The sequence below is a fragment of the Amblyomma mixtum genome, chromosome 2 (assembly GCF_055824585.1).
Source record: "Amblyomma mixtum isolate Tamu chromosome 2, ASM5582458v1, whole genome shotgun sequence".
NCBI lineage: Eukaryota > Metazoa > Arthropoda > Arachnida > Ixodida > Ixodidae > Amblyomma > Amblyomma mixtum.
This window is the reverse complement of record NC_143013.1, coordinates 109037458-109058378: the sequence shown is the minus strand read 5'-3', so window position 1 is coordinate 109058378 and position 20921 is coordinate 109037458. Positions and strand designations below refer to the sequence as shown.

At 48.7% G+C, this 20921-nt stretch overlaps 1 protein-coding gene across 2 annotated transcripts in view; it reads left to right on the top strand.

Annotated features, from left to right (window-relative positions):
• The window catches only part of LOC149360527 (uncharacterized), a 343557-nt gene that overhangs the window by 151794 nt on the left and 170842 nt on the right, over nt 1-20921 (top strand). The window contains exons 3-4 of one of the 2 annotated variants that reach the window (XR_016288844.1): nt 7026-13301; nt 14208-19851. The exons of the other annotated variant lie outside the window; for it this stretch is intronic. The gene's annotated coding sequence lies outside the window, so the exon portion shown is untranslated. Of the gene's footprint in view, nt 1-7025; nt 13302-14207; nt 19852-20921 lie in introns of those variants that run through there. 2 annotated transcript variants of the gene reach the window in all.

The window sequence follows — 20921 nt, the reverse complement described above, 5'->3', positions numbered from 1 at the left end:
CGTGGAGAAGCTGTCCGTAATCACAAGGCGTTTACTTTTCATATTTCTTTACGTTTTTCGTGATTCGTTACGGACGACTCGCTTTATGGACACTTTTGCTCGGGAGCCAGATTTCGATATTAACAAGAACAAACTGTGTGCGTGCGTGCGTTCGCACGCACGCACACTATTCACTCCTGAAAAAGATTGGTCTTCCCGTCGAAATGTCCTGTCAAATATGTTTCCTTCAATATTTTTCTTGAAATATGTTCTATATGTTTTTGAAATGTTTCAGTCAAATATGTTCCCTATATATATATATATATATATATATATATATATATATAATATAACGACTCAACGTGCTTTGGCTGCTGGCGTGTCAGAATCCTCTGCTTGCGCAACTGCTCAAAGTTTTGACAGAGCGTAACAACTTGAGCAACGGTACGCAATTCGCGCGCTAAAAGCATCTGAAAAGCGTCGTCATCAATGCCTTTGAAGATGTGTTGGATCTTATCGGCTTCCGACATATGAGGATTGCCCCGCTTGAACAAGTCAACAACGTCTTCAATGTAGCTAGTGAAGCTTTCACTACACTGCTGAGATCTTTCGCGCAGTCGCTGTTCGGCTCGGAGTTGCCTGACAGTCGGTCGACCGAATACTTCTGAAAATTTAGGACCAGGTTTGAAGATCTGCCTCATGGTTGCTATACCAGAAGTTAGCCACACCGGCGAGATAAAAAATGACATTGTTTAGCTTTGTCACATCGTCCCATTTGTTGCAGACGCTCACCCGCTCGTACGATGTGAGCCAATCTTCAACATCGTTCTCGTCGGTCCCGCTAAAGACGGTCGGGTTCCGTTGACGAAGGGAGCCGGCACAGATGACAGCCTGGCCCACTTGTACGGCCTGATGTTGGACGTCCTCAGACATCTTGCGCGTCGGGGGCATCGTACCCCGCACCTCCACCAAATGTAGAGTGGGGGTTTCTTACGAGGTACTGGGGCAACGGGAATGGCGAAGGAGACAGTCCGGGATCAGGTCGGCAAAGCACACACAAGCGGAGCGCTGGCAAAACTCGCGAGAACACTGCCACCTCGTCTTCGGCTTTTCAATCATCGGACGCATCGTCTTCTTTATCCTTACAATATATATATATATATATATATATATATATATATATATATATATATATATAGTAACGTACTTGTTGACGAAGGGGGCTTTAATAACAAGTGCGAAGACAGAAGGCCACGCAAGCTGGGGCAGCAAGGGCGACAGATTCCACACGGCGCGAGCCCTTCTTCGTCGTCGTCAGCAGCTATGCGCCACCTGGCAATGCGAGGTGGCATTATTCCCCCCCTTATGAAAAAAGAGCGCTGTCGACGTAACAAAAAAAAGAAACAAAAAAACGAGCAAAGTTCCGCAAGTGAACCGTTCCAAGACATCAACCCGTCTGCGTCACCGAGTATAGTACGGTTTAAGCCGTACAACGTGCACAATGTCAGAGCTGAGCTGTCGGCGTCGGGGTTGCGCAACACCGTCCGGAACCACTTCATAGTTTACGTCACTCACACGCCGGAGCACTCTGTAAGGGCCAAAATAGCGGCAGAGCAGTTTCTCGCACAAGCCTTGGCGACGGACAGGAGTCCATACCCAGACTTGGTCACCGGGTTTGTAGTCAACCTGTCGGTGGCGAAGGTTGTAACGGCGCGCGTCGGTGCTCTGCTGTTGCCCGATGTGCACGCGGGCCAGCTGACGGGCTTCTTCAGCACGTTGGGCAAATTGTTGGGCGTCTGGGTCGAGTTGGTCATCCTCTGGGCACGGGAGCATGGCATCAAGCATGCTCTGAACTTCACGTCCGTACACAAGGCGGAACGGTGTAAAGCGCGTAGTTTCCTGCAGGGCGGTGTTATAGGCGAAGGTGACATACGGCAGGACCTCATCCCAAGTTTTGTGCTGGACATCTACGTACATGGACAACATGTCCGAAAGGGTCCTGTTCAATCTTTCGGTCAAGCCATTGCTCTGCGGATGGTAGGCTGTGGTCTTGCGGTGCGTTGTGCAGCTCAGCCGAAAGATGTGGTCGATTAGCTGCGCTGTAAACGCCGTCCCCCTGTCTGTAATGACGTGCGATGGGGCGCCGTGTCGCAAGACGATGTTGTGCATGAAAAACTCCGCGACTTCGGAAGCTGTGCCACGAGGGATCGCCTTGGTCTCGGCGTAGCGAGTCAAATAGTCGGTAGCAACTATGATCCACTTATTGCCGGCCTGCGACAAAGGGAAAGGGCCGAGGAGGTCCATACCGATCTGGTCGAACGGAGCGCGAGGGGCTGTAACGGGCTTGAGAAAACCCGCCGGCTTAAGTGGTGGCGTTTTCCGGCGCTGGCATTCTCAGCAGCTTTTAACGTAGCGTTTGACATCATCAGAAAGTCCAGGCCAGTAGTACATGTTCCGCACTCTGGCGAGCGTACGTGAAAAACCCAAGTGGCCAGATGTGGGCTCATCGTGGCAGGCGAAAAGAACGTCACCTCGGAGATCGGCTGGGATGACCAGAAGGTAAGGTCTATCGTTGCCTCTCGAGTTCTTCTTGTACAAGAGGCCTTGCCGCAAACAGAAGGAGCCAAGACGTCGAGAGAAGTGGCGAGGTATAGCCGTATCGCTACCTTCAAGGCCGTCAATGAGAGGGCGAAGTTCCGAGTCCGCCCTCTGCCGGGTCAGTAGGTCGGAGGCGGTGAGCGTACCAAGGAATCCGCTGTCGTCATCGGGCGCTGCGTCGCCAGGATCAACTGCTGCACGCGACAGTGTGTCGGCATCTTCGTGTCTGCGGCCGGACTTGTAGACAATAGTGATGTCAAATTCCTGGAGCCGTAAGCTCCAGCGTGCCAGGCGTCCAGATGGGTCTCGCAAATTTGCCAGCCAGCATAGGCAGTGGTGATCGGTTACGACTTTGAATGGGCGGCCGTATAGATAAGGGCGAAACTTCATGGTGGCCCACACGACCGCAAGACATTCTTTTTCAGACGTGGAGTAATTGCTCTCGGCGCGGGAGAGAGTACGGCTAGCATAGGCGATAACCCTCTCAAGGCCCTCTTGGTGTTGAACAAGGACAGCTCCAAGACCGATGTTACTGGCGTCGGTGTGAACCTCGGTATCGGCATCTTCGTCGAAGTGCGCAAGAACGGGAGATGTTTGAAGGCGCTGGCGGAGCGTAGAGAAAGCGGTCTGTTGCTCAGAGGTCCAGACAAAGGAGGTGGTATTCCTGGTGAGACGCGTCAACGGCTCGGCAATCGTGGAAAAGTCCGCAATAAAGCGCCGATAGTACGCACAGAGACCCAGGAAGCGCTGGACAGCTTTCTTGTCGGTTGGAACGGGAAAGCGCGCGACGGCGGCAGTCTTTTCGGGGTCCGGCCGCACTCCCTCAGCGCTCACAACGTGACCCAGAAATTTGAGCTCTTCGTAACCGAAATGACACTTCTGGGGCTTCAGGGTAAGGTCAGCCGAGCGGAGAGCGTCGAGGACAGCCCGCAGGCGCTGGAGATGTTGATCAAACGTTTCCGAAAAAACGACGACGTCGTCCAAGTAGACAAGACAGCTTTGCCATTTGAGGCCTGTGAGGACGGTGTCCATCATCCTTTGAAACGTAGCCGGGGCGGAGCACAAACCGAAAGGAAGCACTTTGAATTCATAGAGGCCATCTGGAGTCACAAAAGCGGTTTTTTCGCGGTCCCGTTCATCTACTTCAATTTGCCAATAGCCGCTCTTCAAGTCAATAGATGAGAAGTACTTAGCGCGCCGTAATCTATCCAGCGAATCGTCAATGCGCGGCAACGGGTAGACGTCCTTTTTGGTCACACTGTTCAGTTTGCGATAGTCGACACAAAACCGGAGAGTGCCGTCCTTCTTCCTAACGAGGACGACAGGCGAAGACCACGGGCTTTGGGAAGGTTGAACAACGCCATCATCAAGCATTTCCTGAACCTGGGTTTGAATAACTGCCCGTTCTTTAGCAGAAACACGGTAAGGCTGCTGTCGTATAGGGCGAGCGTCGTCATAGGTGATGATGCGGTGCTGCGTGATGGGTGTTTGACGAACCTTCGAGGAAGAAGCGAAGCACGGCTTGTATTCCTTCAGCAGAAGCTCCAAAGCCAGTCGTTGTTCCCGAGGCAGGTGGCAGTTTATGTCGACGTTTTCAAGGGAGGGCTCGTCAGTGCCGGCTGCCGCGGAAGCAAAACAAACAGGAGTATCGATAAAAGGTTCGGCAGAAGCAATAGCGGTTCCTGCAAAAAGATGTCGGTATTCATTAGAAAAATTTGTGACCAGCACCGCAGATCGGCCACTACGAAGCGTTAGTAGACTGCGAACGGCACAGATGCCTTGAGTAAGCAGGAGTGAACAGTTAGCCTCGGCGACTGCTTCTGCGTCATGCAAGTCGTTGCAGGCGACTTCAACCAAAACACTGCTCCATGGCGGCAACGTGACACTGTCAGCAGAAACACGAAGGGCGGCACTGCGGTGGCAAGAGTCGGCGAGGTGGGTGGCTTGACTGGTCGAAAAGCTGATGATTCGGTGGCGGAGGTCGATCACAGCACCATACTCCCGCAGAAAGTCAATGCCGATAATGAGATCGCGGGAGCAATTGCACAGAACTACACAACTGATGACGAACGTAGATCCATGAATCTGAACGCGAGCCGTGCAAATGCCCTTTGGGGTAACGAGATGACCACCGGCTGTACGAAGATGCACCACAGAACATGGAGTAAGCACTTTTTTCAGAAGAGTCGCCAATTTATCACTGATAATTGAATAGTCGGCCCCGGTGTCCACTAATGCACTGACTCTGCGACCGTCGAGAAGAACAGGTATGTCCAAAGAAACGGGGCTGTCTAGGTCGGATGACGGTGCCATCTGTTCACGGTCGTAACGTAGCGGCGGCGACGGGAGGTCTTCAGCGCAGCGACTCCCAGCGACCTCGCCCCCGAAGGTCGCCGGTCTCAGTTTTCCCGACGAGGGCTGGGCGAGCGACCCTGTGGTGCTCGCGAGGAGCTGTGGGGGTTCGGGGAAGAGCGCCGCGGAGACGATGAGCGCGGCTTATGCGGCGTGCGGGCTGAAATTCGCTGTTCCGCTAGGAAATCTTCAATGGCAGGGGGCCGATGGCCAAACCGGGGTCTGGGTGAATCGGCTCGAAAGCCCTGCAGACCGAGACGTCGATAAGAGCAGTTACGGTAGAGATGTCCTGGTTCTCCGCAGTGAAAGCAGAGTGGCCGGTTATCAGGTGTGCGCCAGACATCGGCCTTCCGCAAGGGCGCTCGGCGATCGTCGAAATACTGCACTGGTGGCACTGAGGACCGCGGCTCAGGAGGCGTTACCGGAAACGGTGGTGGCGAAACCGCAGCCGGGCGCCTCGCAATTTCAGCATAGGTGGGGCGGTGGCATTCTCCTGGTAGAGGAGGTGTTTCGACAGCAGGAGCCCTGAACGCCTGTTGCACTTCCTCGCGAACAAGAGCAGAAATCGAACCTAGCGCTGGCTGCGAAGGGCTGCAAAATTTCAGGACCTCTTCACGCACGATGGTGCGAGTAAGTTCACGCAGATCGTCAGGGTGGCTCCCGGAGGTAGCAAACGATGCGGTGACAGCAGCAGCGTGCACGGGCCGGTCGTAGGTCGCAGAACGTTGTTGCAGCACCTTTTCCATCGTTGTGGCCTCTGTAAGGAATGCAGCAACGGTCGATGGTGGGCTGCGCACGAGGCCTGCGAAAAGCTGCTCTTTGACGCCACGCATCAAATGCCGGAGTTTCTTGTCTTCCGGCATGGCCGGGTCAGCTCTTCTGAAAAGGCGCGTCATGTCCTCGACGTACATCTGGACACTTTCGTTCGGCAGCTGGATGCGAGATTGTAGTGCACGCTCAGCTCGTTCACGACGATCAGCGCTTGTGTAGGCCTCCAGCAGCCGACGACGGAACTCATGCCACGAGATTAAAACGTCCTCTCGGTTCTCAAACCAGGTGCGAGCACCATCCTCGAGGCTGAAGTAAACGTTCCGGAGTTTGGCTGCGTGGTCCCATTGGTTAAACGCAGCTACGCGCTCAAAATGAAGGAGCCAGTCCTCCACATCCTCAAGAAGTTCCCCACGGAACGTCTTGGGAATCCGCGGAGTCTGCAGGGTGTAGTGAGATGGCGCGGCAGCGGCAGTTTGCAGAGGAGAAGGAGCGGCTGTCTCCATGGCGCCGCTCTCTACTAGTCCTACCTCCGAAGGCAGTCCCTGGATCCTCCGACTGAAGCGGTGTACCGGGGTGTCGAGTGGTACAGGGCTGGCGCGACGGCTGCCTGGAGGGGTCTCTTGCATGGGCTCACGGGTACCCGGCACACTCCACCAAACTGTAACGTACTTGTTGACGAAGGGGGCTTTAATAACAAGTGCGAAGACAGACAAGGCCACGCAAGCTGGGGCAGCAAGGGCGACAGATTCCACACGGCGCGAGCCCTTCTTCGTCGTCGTCAGCAGCTATGCGCCACCTGGCAATGCTAGGTGGCAATATATATATATATATATATATATATATATATATATATATATATATATATATATATATATATATATATATTACGATGAAAAAACTTGCTCGACTGCTAACAACATAAGTAAAGAGTTGAAGTACACTTCTTAAAGAAACATTTATTTACCGACGGTTTCGGATGTTTCTTTAAGAAGTGTACTTCAACTCTTTACTTATATATATATATATATATATATATATATATATATATATATATATATATATATATATATATATATATATATATATATATATATATCGATCATGCGAAGTAACTGCGACTCGTCGTGAAGCTCTGGTGCCGCTGCGCCCACGGCATCGGTAAGCAGGGCAACGGATACCGGCGTGTCGTGGCTACATCACACAAGCTTCAGGCCTTCAGTCAGAACTTTAGATTCTGTCGAACAATTCATTATCCACAGTTCAGTGCTTTCGTTGGTGACGGAAACAGTGGCATATCAGGAACTAACATGTTCTTCTTCATGCAGTTCAAGTGGTTCGGATCCACAGTGGCATCTAACACGTCGTTGATATCGGAGCAGGAAACCGGTACGCATACAGCCGAAGGAGGCACGGCAGTATCTCTCTCCACTGCACGAGCCTTCCACAAGGCCAGTGGTGGAACATTTGCCGACGCTGAGTGCACCTGTGTGACAATCGACGTTAGGGCCACACATCTGCAAAAAGTCGAGGCCAAGAATAACGTCATGCGTCGACCGGGCGAGCACCGCCATACCCGTGCTGAACGCTTCACCACTGAAGGAAACCTTGAAATGAAATGAAATTTATTTCAGCAGAATCGGGGTAGATATACTTGGAAATTTTTTTGTTTTTATATCTGCTGAGGTTCACGAGGCAAAAGGCGTCCATATGGCGCCTGACGGGGCCTCGTGACCTTCACGCACGCTGTGCGGCGAACAGTGCCAGTATTTGCTAAAGGAGACCTTGTACATTAGAGAAATCACATCACATTCAAGCGCAGTCTTTTTCAATTCACAACAAAAAGAAATAAACATAAGTAATAAAAGAAAAAACAGAGCATTGACAAGAAAGAGCCAACAAGACAATCAAAACAAAAGAAAGAAATATACATAAGTAATAAAAGCAAAAACAGAGTATCGACAAGAAAAAGCTAACAGCACAAAACAGTTTCACACATTCTTTGGTGACGTCTCAGGTAACATCAGGTTGAAAACGTTATCAGGGTATAACTCGCCAACAACCACAATTGAAGGCCAGTCCTGGTTCCGAGTTAACATTCGATATGAGCCAGCTCGTATTGGTTGCCTTTATTTGTTTTTTATTTCAGGTTTTTCTTTTGAGGTCACGATAAAATGAAAATATTATCGCGACATTTGATAATAATCTGCAACCTTTAGCAGTAGTGCTTCTTTCACTTGTTTTTTAAAAGAATAGCGTGTTTTAGAATCATTTGCGATGGAATGCAGTTCTGGAAACGTGTTTATTAATAACGGTTGCTGATAATCTATTGACTCCTCACCGTAGGTTGTTCTAGCGCGTTGTTTCACGTATCTTTCGTCTCTTAACATATTGTCACGTTGTAGTGACGGCAGTCCAGCGGTCAGGAAGACACCAGAAATACTTGCAAACGAAGCTCTTTATTTGGGCTGACTTGCGCCCGCAAAAGAACTGACTCACTCGGTGGCGGCGTAAGCAACAAGCGTGCTCGTCAATCGTCGAACTACGAATGCCCGCTGCTCGCGGCATCGTTCAATTTAAAGCCGGCAAGGAAACTTCCAGATAACAGGTCAAGATCATCTAGAGTAATCTGGAAACACGTAGATGCAGCTCTTCATGGCTGTGAACAATCGAGATTAGACCGGTCGCTTCTCGCGTCACGAACAAAAATGATAACAACCCTTTCCTGCAGTCTTGAGCGTGAACGAACAAACACTACAATGATACGTGGCAATATGACCACAGTCTGGTCTTCTATATCTCGTAACGAAATTTTGTCCGTGTGATTTTATTTTTAAATACAGGTAGTTTGCCAGACTCTCTTGGAACACATAAGTCATGGGTAATGCTTTATATTTTAAAAACAAAGGGAATGCATGTTCATATCGCGATTTATTTGCTATAAATCTAATACACTTACTTCTTTTGCAGGCCGTACAGTTTTTCTAAGTTACTCTTACCAGTGCTGCCCCAAACTAGTATGCAGTAGTATAGGCGGGAGAAAATCATTGCGTAATAGAGTTTCTGTTTAAACCAAGCTCGCAAAATAAACCTTAACCTGTTGAGGGGGCCAAGCGTTTTTGAAACGTTTTCCGCAGTTTTGATACGTGATGTGTCCAGCTCAGATGTTCATGGAAGTACACGCCTAGGAACTTATGTACATCCACTCTATTAATTTGATGGCCCTGTTATGTTAACTTTATATTATTGTGAATTAACTTATTCCTTGCTCGGAATATTATATAATTGGTTTTTCTACATTAAGCGCTAGTTTGTTTGAGGATAACCATGTCGACAGAATACAAAGCCACTCATTTGCCATATCCATTACTTCCACAAGATCGGGACCACTGAAAAATACATTTGTGTCATTTGCGTACAAGATAATTTTAGGTGTCTGCGGTATCATTACAATATCGTTCATGTAGAGAAGGAACAGTAATGGTCCTAAAATCGCACCCTGTGGCACACCATATTTTATAACTTGCAAACTTGATTTAACGTTACCAAACCCAACGTACTGGAGCCGATTCTGCAAATAACTCTTGATTAAACGTAGCGAACTTCCACGAACACCGTATCTTTCCAGTTTATAGAAAAGAATGTCGTGCTTTATGGAGTCGAAGGCCTTCTTGAAATCTAAGAATATGCCTAATGTGTAAAGTTTGTTTTCAATGTTCGAAATTATTTTTTCTTTTATGTTTAACAAAGCAGACTCTACTGATTTACTTTTCTGGAACCCGTACTGCTGCGGTTTGATGACGCCCTTGCTGTATAAGAAGCTACTCAATTTACTGTTGATTACGTGCTCCGCTATCTTTGAAAACATCGGAAGTACGGAAATAGGACGGTAGTTCCCGAAAACGTTCTTATCTCCTCCCTTGTGTACCGCGCAGACGCGGGCAATTTTCATTTTTTCAGGAAACAAACCATCACGCAAGATACAGTTACAGATGTGTGAAAGAGGTAAACTTAGCAGGTTAGCCACCGCTTTCACTGGACGAGCTGCTATTTCATCGTACCCGATAGCACAGTTGTCCTGGAGACCTTTCAGCAGGGATTCAACTTCATACGGCGTAGCTGTAGATAAAAATATTGTATCTGCCAACCGATCATCAAAATACAATTCAGAGTGGGCGCTATCGCAATTATGCGTAATACCCGACGTTAGAAAATGAGTATTGAATTTTTCAGCCAATGAGGAGCCTGAATAAGCAATGATATCAATTATGAGTTCTTGTGCGGCAGTATGCGCATTTTGCGAAAGAAGGGATTTCATTACAGGCCAAGCTTTTTCAGGGCAGCCGTAAACCGTCGTAAACTTGTTAACATAATACTCTGTACAGGCTTTCTTCAGGTCAGTATTAAGCTTGTTTCTAATCTTCTTATATTGCAGAAGTTTACTTGCATTTTTAGTCCTGATAAATTCCTGAAATAACCTGTGTCGATTATTTATTCTTTCCAAAAGTTCCCTTGTAATCCATGGCTTTCTTGCTTTGCGACATTTAACAACTTTCTCAACAGGAAATTCTGCTTCATAGAATTTAATTACTTTGTCAACAAAAGCATTGTACGCATCATTGGCATTCTGAATGCTTAAGACTTCACTCCAATCTGTATTTGATAGCATGCTACCGAAAAGAATCATTCCATTTTCGCTAATGCGTCGTCGAGTTCGAGGCGTCTGATTTTCAATAGGGTGGAAACAGAACAGAAAAAAGGCATGTGGTCACTAATACCAGTTGCTAGGACACCTGCACAGACATCTTTTAAACAGCTAGTAAAACGCAAGTCAATGAGCGTTTCACTTCTGGTGGTCACACGAGTGGGTGCATCAATAACATTTTTCAGTCCAGCTGAATGCGCTGATTCAAGAAGTGCAACTGATGATGAGTCTTTGCACAGTACATTAATGTTGAAGCCCCCACAATAATGACGGGAAGACCTTTCGATGTGAGATATTCCGTGAAATGTTCAAAAAAGTTTAAGAACACGGGAAGGGATCCGGAAGGCGGGCGGTATAACACTGTTATAATAAAACCTTTGGAATTGATTGTAAGCACTTCGTAGTCAATGGTGACCACAGAGTATTCTTGCAAGACAGTATAACTGAATGTATTACAAATGTATAGTCCCAGGTAGCACACGACGGCGGGCCAATATTGGAAATCCACTGGCAAAGCGTGGCCCTAACTAGGCCCAGAGTTGCCAGTGAGCATCCGATATTGGTTGTGCCACTCCTTGGCACATCCAACAATGGCCCTGGTTGTCCGTCGCTTTACCAGTATTGGCTGAGCCCTCATTAGATCCTGGCTATCATGGGCCAGGTTAGCCAGGATTGCCCCACTGTTTGCCATTGCTGGCTGTGCCATCATCGAATCATGGCTATCATGGGCCATGTTAGCCAGTGTTGTTCCACTCTTTGCCATAATTGGCTATGCCATTTCCGGGAGCTGGCTATATTGGCCTAGGATTACCACCGCTTATCCAGTGTTCAAAGTATACTGGCAAACGTTGGTAAACATTGTGTCATCCATTAAAATGGGTTCAAAATTAATTTTATTGTCGAGTACCATATCGGCAGTTCATAATTTTCGAGCGCGCTAAAACATGCGAGTTCAAAGAATTGGTTTTATTTATTATTATATTTTAACCGAACACTTTTGCAGTTTGTGAGCAAAGCTACCCATGATTCCGTTGGAAAAACTGCACTCTGGTTGCGCAGTGAGCAGCAATAATACGTTTAGAATTGCGATCGAAGTCCTGTTGATCAGAATTAACGTTCTGATTACACCCTAGACGCCTTCAACAAAAATTGTGAACAGGTGCCTTCAACAAAAATCAAATAAGTTTCATTTGATTAAATTTTTGGAATAAAAAAATCACTTTTTTTTATTCGCTCTAGGAATTCACTGCCGCAGTGCGCAGCTGGTGTCTGCTTCAGGGAGATCGCGATACAAACGTAATAGATTAGCACAAGTGCATTCGCTAAACCGAAATTGTGCTCTGTTTTGGCAACGTCCAGTAACGAAGCAGTCGCCTCGTAATTTCGAATTATGCGTTGCGCTCGTGAAATATTAGGCGGGTGCTTCATAAACGCACGCGGACACGTGCTAAGCGATTCCTACGCTTCCCTACGTCTGGCCCTGTGATCGCGCCTTTCCCGTGTTTTCTGATTTGCTATTTCCTTCCTTTTCTGCAAATCGTTGTGTTGGAAATTGTTGTTTTTGACCATTTTATTCTTCTGTTGCGAAATTTGCATTGGGGGCTATATAGCTCTTGCTCACGTCTTTGCATATTTACTCGCAGGTTTTTTTTTCTTTCGAACATCACCTTTATTGATGAAAACCATCGAAAGTAGTTGCGAACCACAATTCAACATGCCTTTGTTTGTTTTTGCTTTTTTTGCGCGAAACTTCCACCCCAACAAACAATTTGAGGATTCTTCGACGACCACTGAATAAATGGACTGACAATGTTAACCTAGCTTGTTTGGCGCATGTACGGTACATTAAACTATGAAAGAGCGCGCATTCTGCTTGGATATTTTTTTTGCTTTATATTTTTGTTATGTGGTAACATTTTAAGCTATCTTGAACTAACAGAAGCCACATCATACGGCCCCACAAAATACGCGAGTGTCTGAAGTCGTTTTGGCGAAATGCATCTTGAAGCTCCAAGTTTTTCACTTCAAAATTTTCAGGCTTTTGCTGCAGCTTTGTAGCAATACTTTGACGCTTCCGTGTTTCCCATCCACTTCTCTCTTGTAGATATTGCTTTCTGTACTGCCTGTGGCCATGTGACTCATTCTCCAAAAATTCCAAACCCTTTTTACGCGTTTTTTTCCCTCTTTCCCTCTCTCTTTCAAGTCTTCAAGTCCAATATCTCCCCACCTGTTCTCCCGGCCGTGCCCTTTTCCAGGGAGCGGGCTAACCCCCCACCCCGCGAAGCGCTATTTTTTCTTTTTGGTTGTCACTTTCTCAAACCTGTTTTCCCTCGCATGCAGCTACGCGCTACGCTGTTCCTCCACCTCCCTGTCTCCACCTTTCAGCTCGAGGACTTTTCTCGGAACCACAAAACCTGTGTAAAGGAAAATTACTCTCTCCCCTCCAGCCAACCCCCCCCCCCCCCCACACACACACACACACACACCATCGTCTCCACTGCTCGTCTTGGAACCGCGCGACTCATCACAATAAGACATTCTTGACTGCACGGCGGAGCTCAACCACGTGCACAACCAACGCGACGAAAATGCAGGCACACTCGAGCTAGCACCGTTCATAGTCTGTGCACGCGAAAAGCCACACTCATATATTAGGAGAGCTCCGACGCTGTTCGTACCGCCTGCAAGATCTTTTGTAAGTACTAAAACTCTTTTACCTTGATATACGTCTGGAAGTTAAAGTGGTTTTTGTAGTAAATGTTGCTTTGACTACATGCGCCTTTATTTTTTAGGCAGGAGAAGAGAGCGAGCCAAAAAGCACGAGGACGACTTCTGTGTACCCACTCTCATTGCGAAATGGCTTGCTTGACGTCGTGCGCAGTGGAATTGTGGCCGAATGGTGAGAATTTAATTTTTCGTCTTTGGTGAGATGAACTCACTAAAGATTCACTACTTTGGCTAACAGCGGGTTTGAACTCATATGACTTGAGATAGGATGCATTCGGGAATATGTCCTTTAGCGCTTATGCACGACGGAAATCAGAACCGCTTAATTAATTTTCCACTGCAGACTAGTTGGTAAGGATATGTGTAATACTTCCGTAGTGTTTCTTTTTGCCTTCTACTCTTGCAGACTCAATAGAAAATCCGCAATTACTGGTTAAAGCTTTTGCCCAAGTTCTCTCGCAATGAAAAAGGGCATTACTCTGGACTATAAGACTAGTATTTTTGTGTGGTTTTCAAGTTGCAGTTTCGAATCCAACTATAGCAAGCATGCGAAGCAACTAAGGTAAAACAAAGGTGCCCTGAGTTCCTTGCGTTCAGCGTATTTCGTCAAAAATCGCAAGCCGCATTTTTAACCCCATTAAATAAAACTAATCAAAAATGTTGTTTTGACGTCCATGTGGAAGAGACGCTACAACCTGTGCATGTTTACTGGAATAAAAAATTACCTCGCAATTTAGAGATACGAGTTATATTAAAACAAAATAATACACTAATATGTTTTCAATATCACATTAATTTGCTTATCTCGCATTGAATATATTTACTGGGAGTGCGACACGACGCATTAAACTAAATTAAACCATTTGGTATAAGGGAAGTTTAGTAAATTAAATTCCACTTTGTGCAACTAATGTGGTGCTGGTTCTTAAGAATAAATTAAAAATTATCCTGTAAAATATGTTGCTAGTGTCTTCACGATGACTGTATTTCACAAAATTCGGTGTTATTTAATCATTTTTGTTTTTGTTCTGTGATGGCCATAATTCAACTTACCATGACATCATGCATCTCTTTGCAGGCTTGGCGCTTCGTGAGGCCATCGTGCAAGAACTGGACGAGGAATTTCTTTGAATGCAGTCCAGCAGTACCCTTGCAAGTGGAGTGCAACGATTACTTTGAATATGACTGATCAGTTCACTGGAGGACAGCTCCGTTGAGCGCTTTATGGATGCCTTAGCCGTGCCGTAGCAGCTTGCCGAGATGCTTTGTCCAACCTGATCGGCACGCACCAAACTTGAAAATAAATTGTTTTCCCACAGCCTCTGCCACCATGCTCTTGGGCCCCTTTTCTTTACTGCCCACGGTGGCTGGTGGTAGCGCAAACCATCCTGTGTGCGCTAGAAGCGTGATTCTTGTAACTTAAAGCAATAAACGGGTCTTTTTTCTGGAATTCTTTCGCAACCTCATTTATGAATATTTGCTAGGTAGAATGGTATGTATGTACATCCATCCAGAGTGCCGGTCATTGGCGAGTGGGTTAATTGCATGTGCCATTATTCGAAAGCTGGATGCCAATATTCGAAAGCTGGAAACCATTATTCGAAAGCTGGCTACCAATGTTTGAAAGTTGGCTACCAATGTTTGAAAGTTGGATGCCAGTATGAGACCTTTGCTGGTCCATGCTGCAGAACGAACATCGGGACTGCGTTGGCCGCTTGATCGGCCGAGCGTTGGCCCAAAACTGGCATGAAAGTAAGGCCAATGTGTAAAGTGGTAGCGCTCGGCCCAAATGCCAGTGTAGGACCGATGTTCGTGCCAAGTTTTGCCAACACTTGCGCGACGTTCGGCCAATGTTGTTGTGCTGCCTGGGGTGCTACACCACCACCCCTTTGCGGTCGCGACAGAGGGCTTCACATCTGTAACCATCAAACTGGACAGCATCATGTTTGTCAGTAAACCATGTTTCCGTAAAGCACAAAACGCTAAATTCATGTTTCAGGGATGTTACATAGCTAATTACTTCTAGTTGTTTACTACGCAAGCTTTGCGTGTTCAGGTGAAAAATTGAAAGGAATCTACGCAGTGGGTGTAGATGGATGAGGGCATCAGCGAATGCCTGTCCGTCATAGTAGCCGTATTGCGGTAAGGCTGTCACATGGGTCAAACGCATTAGCAGGGAATTTGCGTCTTTCAGTTGATCTTGATGAGATCATCTTCAGTCTTTATCAGGATGGCGAGCTCACCTGCCCTTTTCCTAACATAGATTCTTCCGTACCTCTGCCAAGAAAATTCATACGACTTCTCGGTCGCCCTTGTTTTTACTAGCCAAAAGAGCTTCTTATTTTGCGGGCTCAAGTTATCGAACAGTCTGATGCCTGGTACTTTTGTCCTCAAGAGTGATCGTTTATCATCCCATTGGTTTTTCAGCGTACGTGAAGAAAACCGCACTAGCACTGGAGGGACATTGTCAGGTTTGCAAGGGAGTCTGTGAATTGCCTCTACGTCTCGTGTTGTTACTTCCGGGATTTCCAGTTTCCGTGCGATAGTGTTTAGTTTTGCCAGCAAATTTTCATCTTCGGTATGTTCCATGCTATGAATTTCCAGGTTCTGTCTACGGCTATACTGATCCAGGTCGTTTATCTCTCTTTTCAGTTGTTTAATTTCTTGAAGGGATGCATCCGACTCGACTTTGTCTACCCTTTCCCTCAGTTCAGTTATCTCTGTTTGTTCGGCTGTGACGAGCTCTACTACGCTATCATATTTGTCCGATAAGAACTTGACATTCTTTTCAATTGCTTCCACAGTTTCTTTCATGGTCATAAATTTCTCGATTTTGCTCAGGAGGGGGAGAAGGGCTCAAATTTTCTTGTTCATATTGGCTAGCCTCGCCACAATGTCAACATCATAGTCATGTTTAGCCTTTCCAGTGTTCTGGCTACCTCTTAACTTCGAGGCTTTGCATGTTGGACACAGCCATGACTTTCCTATGTTAGGCTTGGCCTTTACGGCTGCCTCTCCCACTCCTGCGCAACTCCCGGCATGGTATATGAAAGCACACTCAGAACAGCTTATGGCAGTGGAATCTTTCTCGATCAGACATCACGCCAAGTACACCACTAACAATAGCAACAGCTGCAGCAGCGGCAGAAAAACTATTGTTTGAATTCTTACGGTAAGACAGATACGGGCATAACCCATTGGTTGTAGATGGTACTAGTCAAAATCTTGAAATGGGTCTAGTATTCACCACACCACACTCTTCTTGTTGCGTCGAAGCGATCGCCTGCAATATTGCGGGCTTAGGTAGGCAGCCGCGAACCGTGGCGGCCTGGTCGCTTTCGGGAGCGGCCGCATAATCATGGCGTTGTCGGCAGCGGCGAGCAGTCTTCTGCTATGGCGTGTCACTCGCAAAGCGATCGCTTTCCGCAAGACGCTTCCTCCCTCCCCTTCATCAGGCTCCATTGCTCGGCTTAAACAGCTGTGACGGTGGCGGCATTGAAATGCAGGACGATGCAGAAGCGTACGCGGACACGAAGAGACGCAGGCCTGAAAAGATTGTATAAGCAGCGCGTTCTAATACTCCGCGAGCGTGTGTACATCTGCCTGCCAAAGGGGCAAACGTCATAAGCTGAAGGCCCAGCGGCCGGTCTTTTACATGCGCAAGTGTGAGACCGCAGTGCCATCCTCGGGCATGGCGCGGAAGCGGCCCCCCACGGCCCTCTCTCGTAGAGTCTCGTTAAATCTCGTACGGTGCCCGGATGCTCTCGTTTCAGTTCCCGGATGCTGTCGTTTCAGTGCCCGGATGAGTGGAATTAAGTGCCCGGATGTTGGCTCTCGGTCTCGGTGTGACGTCACCACACTGCCGACAACGGGAGCTAAAAGCATTTCATGCTTAAAAATACAACTAACCTGTAACAGCAAAACGAGGGATTAAACGATGGAAGGAACTGCCGCCACTGCTGCGTGCTATGTGGCCGCGCCGGGGGCAGAGCTGTCTTCTTATAGTCTTGTCCGGTGGTGATGTAGCGCTTGCTTCCCTTGTAGTGCAGCTATTTGTCGATGGCCTGCCAGCTGATCATGCGTGCACGTGGTCAGAAGTCTGTAAAAGCAAGACGAGGGATTAAACGATGGAAGGAACTGCCGCCACTGCTGCGTGCTATGCACTGCGTGCTAACACTACACACTCCAACTGCTGGCAACGGTTCGCCACTCACACCACAAAACTGCACATTTTTGACCCATCGAAACAAAACTTTACGTCTGAGGAGACACTTAAATGCAACGCTCCTAACTGAAGCAGTAGCACCGGTATCCCCTAAAGCCATCACAGGTACACTATCCACTAGCACATGCACTTTTTTTCGTAAAATAACTGCAGGTGGGGGTATCACTTCCGGCGGCAGACTACGAGCGGCCTCAGCCCCATCGGCCGCGCTTACAAGTTTTCCGGCGGAGGCGAGTATGAACGGCATCGGGGCGATGGAGATCGATGAGAGCGGAAAGCTGGAGGCGGTTTCACACTTCTATTCGATGCCGGCGAACGATTCCGCATTTGTGCAGGCCATGGGTTGCCGGAATCAGGCGGGTAGGATAGTGTGAGGATGTGTGAGATTGCAGGTTGTATTTAACACAAACACTAAATGTATAAGCAATAAACGAGGCGGCTTTTATAGGAAAGGAAACCAATTTCAGTATGGGCGTGAAAAGAGGAAAAAGACAAGAGAGCAACGCAACAACACACGGAAAAAACACACAGGAGGAGAACAGAGCAAAATCCTCGCGAAAAATACAGGAAAAAGAAAGTCAAAAAGGAAAGTCACACTACTTGTCTCTCATACGAGCATCGAGCGGGGAGGACTGGCTGGGTGTCGGGCAGTCAGGCAGTCTCTGGGCGTTCCAGTGTCGATGCACTGTTGCCGGCGTTTCCCCGTTGGCCTGCAGCGCTACCGCAGCGTCAGCGTCTGTGGGCTCCCAGCACGGTTCCCAGGTCTGGTATCCCGGAAAGGCCACGTAGGCGCCAGAGGCGGCCTGTGTGGAGCAGCTGACGGATGGACGGAGAACAGTGGCGCCTGGGCCTGGTGGTTGGGGCTCTCGACGACGGATGTCCGGGCCTGGTGGCCCGGACGTCTGCGGCTGAGGCCCAAGCCCGGAACTCGGGGAGCCAGCAGAACTCGTCCACGTCCGTCGCCCACCGCGCTCTTCTCCTTCTTCTCCTTCACCTCTTTATAATGGCACATACCCACGTGGGGGGATTGGCCCACTCTTCTCTGCCACGTAATCCTCTTCTACCTGTCCCGGCGTACCCCTCCGCACGCGCTCCTCGTGCTTTTTCCTCTTATGCCTCAGAATCGACGCTGGGTGGCGCTATCTCGTGGCGCTATCTCCTTACAGATGGGTACCGAGAAGGAACGGGTTGGTAATCCGGCCGCAGAGAATAGGTAGAGGAGCCGTAATGGGATGGTTGTCGGCGGGGTCAAAATCGGGAGATGTGACCGGCTTGACCACAGCGGAAACACACAGTAGAGGGACCGGGAGCAGACTGCGGCGGCAAGAAATCATACGAAGGACTGCGGCGAAAGTTCTCGTCGTATGTGGCCGGCGTACGCTGGTAAAAGCGGGGCCTGTGCTCCGGGGGCGATTGCGTTATGTTGCTTGGCCGTAGCACTCGGGGTACCTGGGGCTCAAAGTCCACTGCGTGTCGGCTGGCTGGGTAGCAGCAGACCAGACCAGCCTTTGTCCTGCGCTGTTCTTTTCTTGTGTTTTCGTCTTTTTGGCTGTTTTTATTTCTTCTTTGGAGGAATAGGGGGCGTGAGATACGCAGGAGGGAGCGCTTAGGAATGCCGAGTGAGTTCCAGCGACATGGCCAACTCCTCGCGAACTATCTTGCGGATTGTGGAAGCCAGATCACATGAAAATGATGTGTCTACAGCTGTCACCATCGTCACCCCTGCCAAACGCAGCAATTTCGATGTGATGCGACGTATTTTCAATGCCTCAAAAATGCGGCAGTGCTGGCTGATGTCAGACACGGACTCCAGACTTTCTTTTCTGATAAGAAAATTTTAGACGTCTTCTGCGAATCCTTTAAGTAAATGACCAACTTTGTCTTCCTCTGTCATGGCAGGAGAGACGACCATGCACAACATCACGATTTCCTCAATCTACTTCCTACAGGTCTCTCCAGGAAGCTGAGTCCTTTGCGCAAGCGCTTCTTCAGCCCGCTTCTTCGCGAGTGAGTCGCTGAAATATTCCTTGAGCTCCTCTACAAAGCGGTCCCAAGTCGTCAAAGAATCCTCGTGATTGTCATACCACGTTAGGGTCGTGTTGGTTAGGAAAAACACGACGTTGGCAAGCCGGGCGGAGGAATTCCACTTGTTGTAGTGACTCACCCGTAGGTGGTGGGTGAGCCATTCATCGACGTTGTCGCTGGATGATACCGCGTATGACCGTGGCTCCCGGTAATGCTGCCACGAACCGCTGGGCACAGACATCGGAGCGTCGTCATCCAAGGACATCATGGGTAGAGAAGGTGGCAAACCAACAATGCGACGACTGCGGCGAATGTAAAGCTGGGAATCCGTCATCGTAGGTACCTGCATTCCCAGCACCTGGACCAAGCTGTTACGACCAGGGAGTGTATTCAGACAAAGACGGGAGAATCTTCTGCGTAGTCAGCGATGCCGACCAGATAGAGAAGGCATCGCCTCTTCATGGGCGTCACAATATATGCATATATATATTGTAGCAAAGAAGAGTCGCCGAACCCGTAGACGTAAAAGAAGACGGAGTGCAGCCGCCCGGCAGACTACGAGGCAACAACTACGAGCTTTGAAACCACAACATCGGTGAACGGTGCAAAATAAGGGGAAGAAAGAGTTATTAGTGATGGCGAGATCGGCGCGGCCGCTTCGTACAGTAAGAAGGGCGAAGGGTAGACGAAGGCATCTTCGAGAGACGAAAAGAGAAGACGGTGTGAAGAGGACGGTAGGTTCAGAAAAAGGGGCACATGTGACAGCAACAAGGGCTGAAGAAGGTGCGATAACGGTATCGTGCGAAACATTGCACTTGGCCTCTCGAAGATTTGTAGCGGTCGTGGGTGCGTCGCAGAGCGGAGAAAGCTCGACTTCCACACGGGTGCAATGAATCACGGCTTGATGACGTGATAAGAAATCCCACCCTAAAATAATGTCGTGAGAGCAGGCAGGCAAAACAATAAGACTCATGACGTAGAGAACGACCTGGATCGTCACTCGGGCCGTACAGGTGCCGAGCGGCTCTATGTACTGTGCAGTTGCGCTGCGGAGGGAAACGCCAGAAAGCGGCAGGACAACTTTTCGAATCAAACGGCAGAATCTAGCGTCTATGACGGACACAGCAGCTCCAATCTACAAGCGCAAGGTAGCGACGTGTTCAATGAAGAGTTCGATTAAATTTCGAGGGGACGAAGCAGGACTTTCGGAGGTCGTCGAAAACGCAGTTCTTGCCTGCGGAACTGCAGCTAGTGGTTTTCCGGCGGTGGAGAGGTAGGTCGGCGTCTCATCGGCGAGGGCGAGTGACGACGCGGAGAGGGCGAGCGGTGCGCAGGCGAGAGCAGGCGGTCAAAATGCGACGAGTGCTGAAGCGGTAGACGGGGAGCGGACCGTACGAGGCGTGCGACGGCGGCAGGGACGTGCAACGTGGCCAGGGAGGCCACATGCTAAGCAAATAGGCCGGTTGTCAGAGGTGCGCCAAGGGTTCGCAGGCGGTGGTACATGGCGCTGGGAGGGAAATGAACGCGGGGGTGAGGCGTAGG